Below are 7,744 nucleotides of genomic sequence, written 5' to 3'. Positions count from 1 at the left end.
TGGGAATTTCTGAAACAGGATGCTCCAGCTGTCCATTCCTTTTTTCCTTGAGTATACACCTGGATGCTTGACACAAGCTCAAATCCTGTCTAGAGAAAAGGTTTTCATTTTGATGGTAGTTTCCTCAAGAAAAGAATCAGTCAGAATAAGACATGTGTAGAATCCCTCTATTCTTAGGATATTTCCCCCAAATAGTTATGTCCAAGGCCTTACATGCAAACTGTTGCAGATTTCTAACTTGCAACTTCAGCCACATTTCACCTCTTAAAAAACTTGACTCTCAAAAGATAGGTGACAGTTTATTACAAACAGGCTGTTTTGTGTTCCATATTCATCTCCCATTTATGACTTTTTCATCCAAATTGCTGAGTCCTCATATCAAAACACAAACCAGGCTGCAAGCTCAAATTGGCATCTGCAAATCAAGCTGTGCGCTTTCTGCTGTGTGCCAGCCCCCAGGACCTCTCAGAGACCTGTTGTTGTCATTCATGTGGGAGTGAACAGCTCTCTGTGTTCTGGGGAGGAGCCAACTATGCTTCTAGGTGTCTTTCTCTAAGATTTTTAATCCTGTTGATCAGGATGCTTCCTTGCTGCACACCTGAAAGAACAACCCAAAACTCAAAACAAGAATTGGGGAGGTTATTTCAGCTCCATGACTTTGCACTAAGTCTGGAAGGATTTGTGGGCTTGTCGGGAGGGATTTGTTGCAAAACCCCAGTGAATCATGGAGTAGGAGTGTATATTAAGCTGGAAGAGGCAGAAGAGGATGAAAGTGAAGTGTCATGGAACATGTAGAAGCACTTTGAGGCAGCAGGGGTGCCCTGACTTCAAATTATCACCTGTGTGTGACATTAAACCTCTGGCTTTGAATAATAAATCGTAGTATAAACTCCTCTTATAATAGAGTAAGCCAGAGACATCAGAATTTAAAATGGATTTGAAGTAACATTTCCACCAGTTGAAAAATAAAGTTTACCCAACTCCTACTATTTTTTTTCTCCTGCAAATTAAACAGCATTCATCCTTGGTGCACTGCCTTCAAATCACAAGGTTACCTCAAAAGTTTGCCCTTACTCTCCTCCAATCCTGTATCATGTCTGTCACAAACTACCATCATTTCTTTCTTCAAAACCTTGGCCCCATATGTCCCTTTCCTAAGGCTGGCCCAAATGCTTCGGGTCTGCCACATGGCTCTGCTAGCTTTTTAACCTTTTGTAACATTTGTTGCCTTCATTAATTTTTCTGAACATTGAATTACCTCCTGCTTATCAGTCATCCAGGCTCAGGAACTTGGAGATGTCTGACTCATCGCTTTACTCTTCATTCTTGTTCACTCAAGATCCTTCCTTTGTCTTCACTAATCTCACCATCACCTTCGTCAGAGGCTTCCCACCTGACTTTCTGCTACAGCTATGTTGATATTGCCCTTGAAGACATTAAACATCTGTCATGGATTTTCTTTTTAAAAAGGTGTAATATGTTTAATATTTTTACCTGCTGATAATAAAAATAGCTACTATTTATTGAGCACCTACTATGTCCCAGACACTTTGCTATGACAACATAGAAAACAATCCAGCAGATCTGACATGGAGATGTGGGAATCTGCATTTTTAGCAAGCATTCCAGTATAAATTACTCATCTAGACAGACTACTATATATTGTGGGCAACTCTGAAATACCTATTTCAGTAGAAACTCTATTTGGTGGAGTCAAGGAATTGAAGGGGTCTTTGCATCATTTACGTTGTTTTGACTTAGTTGTTTGTTCTAAATAAGAAAGTATTTTATAATTTGGTTTTTAAAATGTCTTGGCTTTCTACCCCAGCTTTGTTTTTTCAATATTCCTTCTTCCCGATCCACCATTACTAAAGAATGGGATTTGATTCTAATGGTCACTTTGCAAATAAAAAAACAAGTACATTTTGGCCTAAAATACACAATGGGAAGATTTATCCATATTACTTTAGGACTGAAAATGTTTTCATATATCACATGGTCTTAGAATTGGAGAGTTAGAAAGGATAGTATTCATTAAAACTTCTCATTTAAAAAAGTTGGCCAGAATACATGCTTTACATATGTACATGATATAAATATGATGGGCAGCTTAATGAAGAGCAACATAGGTACTAGCTGCCAATATGTACTAAGAAAACAAGGAAGAGGTAGTATGCCTGGCAAGGATTGAAGTTGAGTATAAAAATGTGACTTGCTTTGGCCAACAAAATGTGAACTGAAGGAACTGATGTCACTTTGGGTTAGAGGCTTTAATTACCATGTGTGATTTTCCATGCCCTTTTTTCCTGGGTCAACAATCATGGAAACATACAACGAAATGGAAGTTTCATTAGTGTGGGCCCCTGGGTGACTAGGATAAACACATTTCTCTTTTTGATACATAATTAAGTCACTGAAATTAGGAGGTTGTCACCATAAGAAAATTCTGTCTTATTGTGACCAATCGTTTTTTTAAGCTGGACCAATTCACGGGCAGTAATGAGGATGAGCATGAGGATGACAACAACTAACATTTACTAACAGTGTACCATGGCCCCGGCACCATGCTGGGTGCTTTACAGGCTTTATGCAATTTAACCTTTATAACAACATTATAAGAAGAATGCTATTATAAGCCTCATTTTATAGATAAGAAAACCGAGATGCAAAATGTTTAAATTAGAAGTCCAAGATTATATGAAAATTAAGTTTGAGAGCAGACTCAAATTCAGGCATTCTGATTCCAGAGCTTGCCTTCTTAACCATTAAATTGCATCTGCTAGTTCATAAGTCAAAAGCAAATAATTCCCCAAAGTATAGTCTGCATAATACTAGTTTTGTGAATATTAACTGGCATTACTTAAGAAATGAATTTAAATCTTATTTTAGATACATTTATGAAACACTGAGTCAAATGAAATAAGGAAGATTTTAAAATGTCAAAACTTCTTGATGTTTTTAGGATCTGCCTGATCCTTTAACATCTCAGATTGAACTTGTTTTCATTCTCATGTTTGGGGCCCCAGGTTTCTTATTCCACATCTCACACCTGCTTGTGGCCCCATAAGGAGTAGTAATCCTATCCATTCCCTCACTGTTGATTTGGACCTCAACATTTCATTTGATATTTCGTTTTTTTGACTTCTTGGACCTGGGCATCTCCTTTCTGGGCTAAGATTTCTCAAAGAGAGAACTTTCTGCTGTATAATATCTAGGTCCTTTGTTACTCAATCCCACCCACTGGTATATAGAGATATATAATGCAAGATTTTTTCTTGCTCTTCTTTCCAATTATTTTCCTTTATATATTCCCAGAATCTTCTCTCATTGATGTTCTTTCCATTGAGATCATTCAAAGTTTCCAAGTTTTAATCATTTCCTTCTCCATATTCCATTTGACACTCTCTAAAGCATACCAGTTAATCTTTAATTAAATATGCTTTTCCCTATTTTTGTGAGCTGTAGGTGATTTAAAAACCTGATAGTGGCAGTGGGAATTTTAGGAATGGATTATATAAAGTCTGAGGTCATTTGGTAATTTCCCATTAAGAAAGACTAAATATTTATTTAATCTTTAGAAAGTCAATTTTCTTTAGTAAGACCAATCTTAGCTATAGTACTACATCAAGGGACTTTTGGATAGTCCAGGAGGAAGATATAACTTTTACAGGTCTTGAGTGTAGGACTCAGAGAACTAGAAGGAATCTAACTGAAAAGAAAAGAAAACCTTTGCAAGGTCTGGGATCTATAGGACAATTCAAGTTTCTATATCACTTTGAGAATTTGGTGAATGCTATCAGTTTTTCTTCAAGAAATTGACTCTTACCTCCATCCATGTTATGTTGCCCCTCTCAGTCCACGCACCTGTCCCTTTGGTGACGAATGCCTGATAAAGGAGGTAAGGATGATGTAAATTGTGTTGTAGATGAATGTGAACACCATGAGCACATTGTTCTCCTGAAATGGTGAAATGAGTCCAAACCACATGCTACCTTTTACTAAAGGGGACTGAAAATCTTGTGCTTTTCCCAATCTCTGTCTGGCAATCCATGTATTTTAAGCCCAAAAATAATAATAGTAACACATATTTTGGTCCATATTGGTGAATATAAAAGAGCCAAGTCAATGTTTGAGGGGTATATTATTCTTTAGGTAATGTTTTAAAAATAATTTAACAAAACCATGCAAGTAGTAATATATTTTTAGGATTCTGAACCAAGTACTTAAGTAATGTGAAATATTAGAAACAACCTTTGTTCTCTTCCCTTCCATTGAAATCTTGTTCCTTATAAATACCATCAAAAGAAAATATATCTGGGTTAAATGTAAACATCACAATACTTTTGTAGTTTTGCATTTTGAAATAGCCACTTTTCTGTCATTGAAAATCACTGATTATTCAGAGCTAGTTATAAAGAGCAAAATATCTATGTGATTGCATGGTTTCTATTACCATCATCATAATGCTGTGCACAAAGGCTGATTACCTTCCATTTTGCACTTCTTGTTAAAACTGGGTTAATAAGAGACTTTGCAAAGATATTCTCCTCCCCATCACATGGAGTTTTTCATAGAAATTCAATGCAATAATTGAAATTATTTTATTACTAAAGAAAGGATTAGGCTATTGTACAATTTTGTGGTCGTTGACAATATCTTAGCATTAATGCATTATTGATTAAAACCCTTACTTTATATGAAGAAAATTTTGGTATTGTATATATATCTAATCCTGGTTTCAGTGAGACTTGAGTCCAACAATTTAGAGCTTCATTCAACTTAAGATTGATAGGCCGAAGACTATTATTTTCTTTCTCTGTATTATACATTATCTACAATAATAAATTAGAAACATTTCATTTCACATGTAGCTTTGTAGGGAACATGAATTATTAAGGGTAGTATTTCTGGAAGTAGTGATTTCCTTACTTAAAAAATATATACATATATGGTGATTTTCTTTTTTATAAGCATTCAATAGAAGAATGGAGTAAGAATCAAGATAAGTAATCCATCTCTTGAAAGATAGAGGAACAATGTAAGAATAAGAGTGGGCAGTGGAATCAGAGGTGGATTTTTCATTTCCAACTTTGAATTAATTAAATTCCTTCCTTTAGCCATGCCACAATCCCCCTATATGTAAAACAAGTGATTAAGGTTTGTTACTATGAAAACTTCCCAGCCCTATGACACTCTTAAAAGTAGTAAGACACCTAGAATGGGAGAGAGAGAAAAGAGAAAATTTTCATGTTTAATTACTCTCTCATAATATATAAGAAAAATCTTTACATGATATTGACTTTGATGGATATTCTTAAACTGCTTATTATGGGAAGTAATATGAGGTAATTGAGAGTTAGTGAGAGGAACAAGAAGTCTGTATTTCTTTTGAAAATGTTTCTTATTGTGATTTGATTTGTGAAATTGGGGTTATAATTGGAAGCAAATGAAATCTTTGGGCAATTAAGAAAGTTTGAGAAGTTATAACTGGATCAATACGATCTGTTGTTTTAGTCGGTTTGGGCTGCTGTGACAAAAATACCATTGACTGGGTAGTTTAACAATAAACATTTCTCACGTTTCTGGAGGCTGGCATATAGGGTTAAGGTGCCAGCAGATTTGGTAGCTAGTGGGATTTGCAGATGTATTACTTTTTGCTATGTCATTACATGGCAGAGAGAGCAAGGGCTCTGGACTCCTCTTCTTCTTTTTTTAAATTGTTTTTTAATGTTTATTTTTGAGAGAGAGAGAGAGAGAGAGAGCAGGGAAGGTGCAGAGAGAGGGGGACACTCCAGACTCCTCACTGTCAGCACAGAGCCCAACGCAGGACTCAAACCCACCAACTATGAGATCATGACCTGAAGTTGGATGCTTAACTGACTGAGCCACCCAGGTGCCCCAAGGACTTCTCTTCTTATAAGGGCACTAATCCCATCATTGGTGCTCCATCCTCACAACCTCATCTAAACCTAATTACCTACCACCTCCAATACCATTCATTACCTTGAGGCTTGGATATCACATAAGAATTGGAGGAGGAGGCACAAATATTTAGTTCATAGCATCTGTTAATTCTACTTCTGTTATTCATGTATCTGCAGGGCCCTACTGTTCACCTGGTGGCAGTCACTTGTGGGTATAATGTTGGTCTTACTAGAGTTCTCTTACATGGTTTTTTTTTTTTTTTTTTTTTTTTTTTTTTTTTGCAGATTCAACATCAACTGTTTGGCCCCACAATAATGAACTAGAGTCTTATTGAATAATATGACTATTGGGGCGGGGGGCAGAAATGCTATTATTCACTATAAAAACCTGGTGATGTTAGGTGCATACTCCAGTGATACAGACTATAATCTATATCCTTATTTCATTTTTTTTTTTTTCTGGAGGCAAAGAGACCTAGAACTTTTATGGTATTCTATACCATACTAGGGAGAAGAGGGGCAATAAATGCTTGAAATGATAATGAATGATGAAAAGCATTTCATCTATAAAGTCATGTAGAAGTTTTTATAGAATTAAATATTCATTCAGTATGTCAATAGACTTAAAAATATGTTTGCCTATTTACTCAATCAACCTACATGTATGACTCTATCCTAAGGAAATAATCTGAAACACCAAATAAACTTTACATTTAGATATTCATGACAGCACTATTTATATTTAGAAAAAAAATTGGTCGGGCACCTGGGTGGCTCAGTCAGTTAAGGGTCCGACTTCAACTCAGGTCATGATCTGTGGTTGGTGGGTTCCAACCCCGTGTCGGGCTCTGTGCTGACAACTCAGAGTCTGGAGCCTGCTTTGGATTCTGTGTTTCCCTCTCTGCCCCTCCCCACCCCCCCCACCATTCTCAAAAATAAGTAAGCGTTAACAAAATTAAAAGAAAAACACTGGAAATAGCATAAATATATAACTATAGATAAATCGATGGATCAGGAGTTGCAGACATTTGATGTAATAATATGCATATTTATAATAATAAAAATTGTGATATGAAAAAAATAGGGAAAATGATTACAAATAACTTTAAGTGAAAACAATAGAATTGCAAAGTTGTACAAATAGCATCATTACCAAATGCAGACCCTGGCAGAGGAGAGCAGTAGAAAGATGTATACCTTCATGTTGGCAGTGGTCATGTTTGGGAGGTGGGATAACAGAGGATAGGCTGGTGAGACTTCTTTCCGATTTTCTGCATCTCCCACATTTTCTAGAACAACATTCATTTCAACTAAGTTGGAAATATAAACATTACATTTAGTCTTTTATTTGACCCTCTCCAGTTCTCAGGTAGCAAAGGAAGCCAATTTTAAACTCCAGTCCCTCTATGCTCAGGCTCCCTCCCAGCCTCTGAATCCTCACTGACATCCTCCTTAAGCAGCTTAGCGAGGAAAGCTAGGTCTGCCAGCTCTGACCCACCACCAACCTCATTGCTCAGCAGTGCCTGCCCCCACCTTGATCTGGAAGCCAAGCGAGGGAAATCACATTAGAACCCCCTGTCCCTGAGCCTGTGCCCTCCTCCCCAGAGCCCCTGCAGTGCCTTTCTTCTCTCCTTTCTTGATTTCCCTTCTGAATCTTCCCTACATTCTCATTCCAAGTCCAGATGGCTGATTTTCTGAAGCATTCACATTTCTCCTCTGCTGACTTATAACTGTTGAAAACTCATCATCTACACCTCCCTGGTAACCAGGTTTCTGCCACAGCAGGCTGCCTAGTGGGATTTGGCAAGTGTGGAGAGGGT

Source organism: Panthera uncia, chromosome D4 (genome assembly GCF_023721935.1).
Source record: "Panthera uncia isolate 11264 chromosome D4, Puncia_PCG_1.0, whole genome shotgun sequence".
Lineage (NCBI taxonomy): Eukaryota > Metazoa > Chordata > Mammalia > Carnivora > Felidae > Panthera > Panthera uncia.
The sequence above is the reverse complement of the archived record's forward strand: the minus strand, read 5'-3'. Positions refer to the sequence as shown.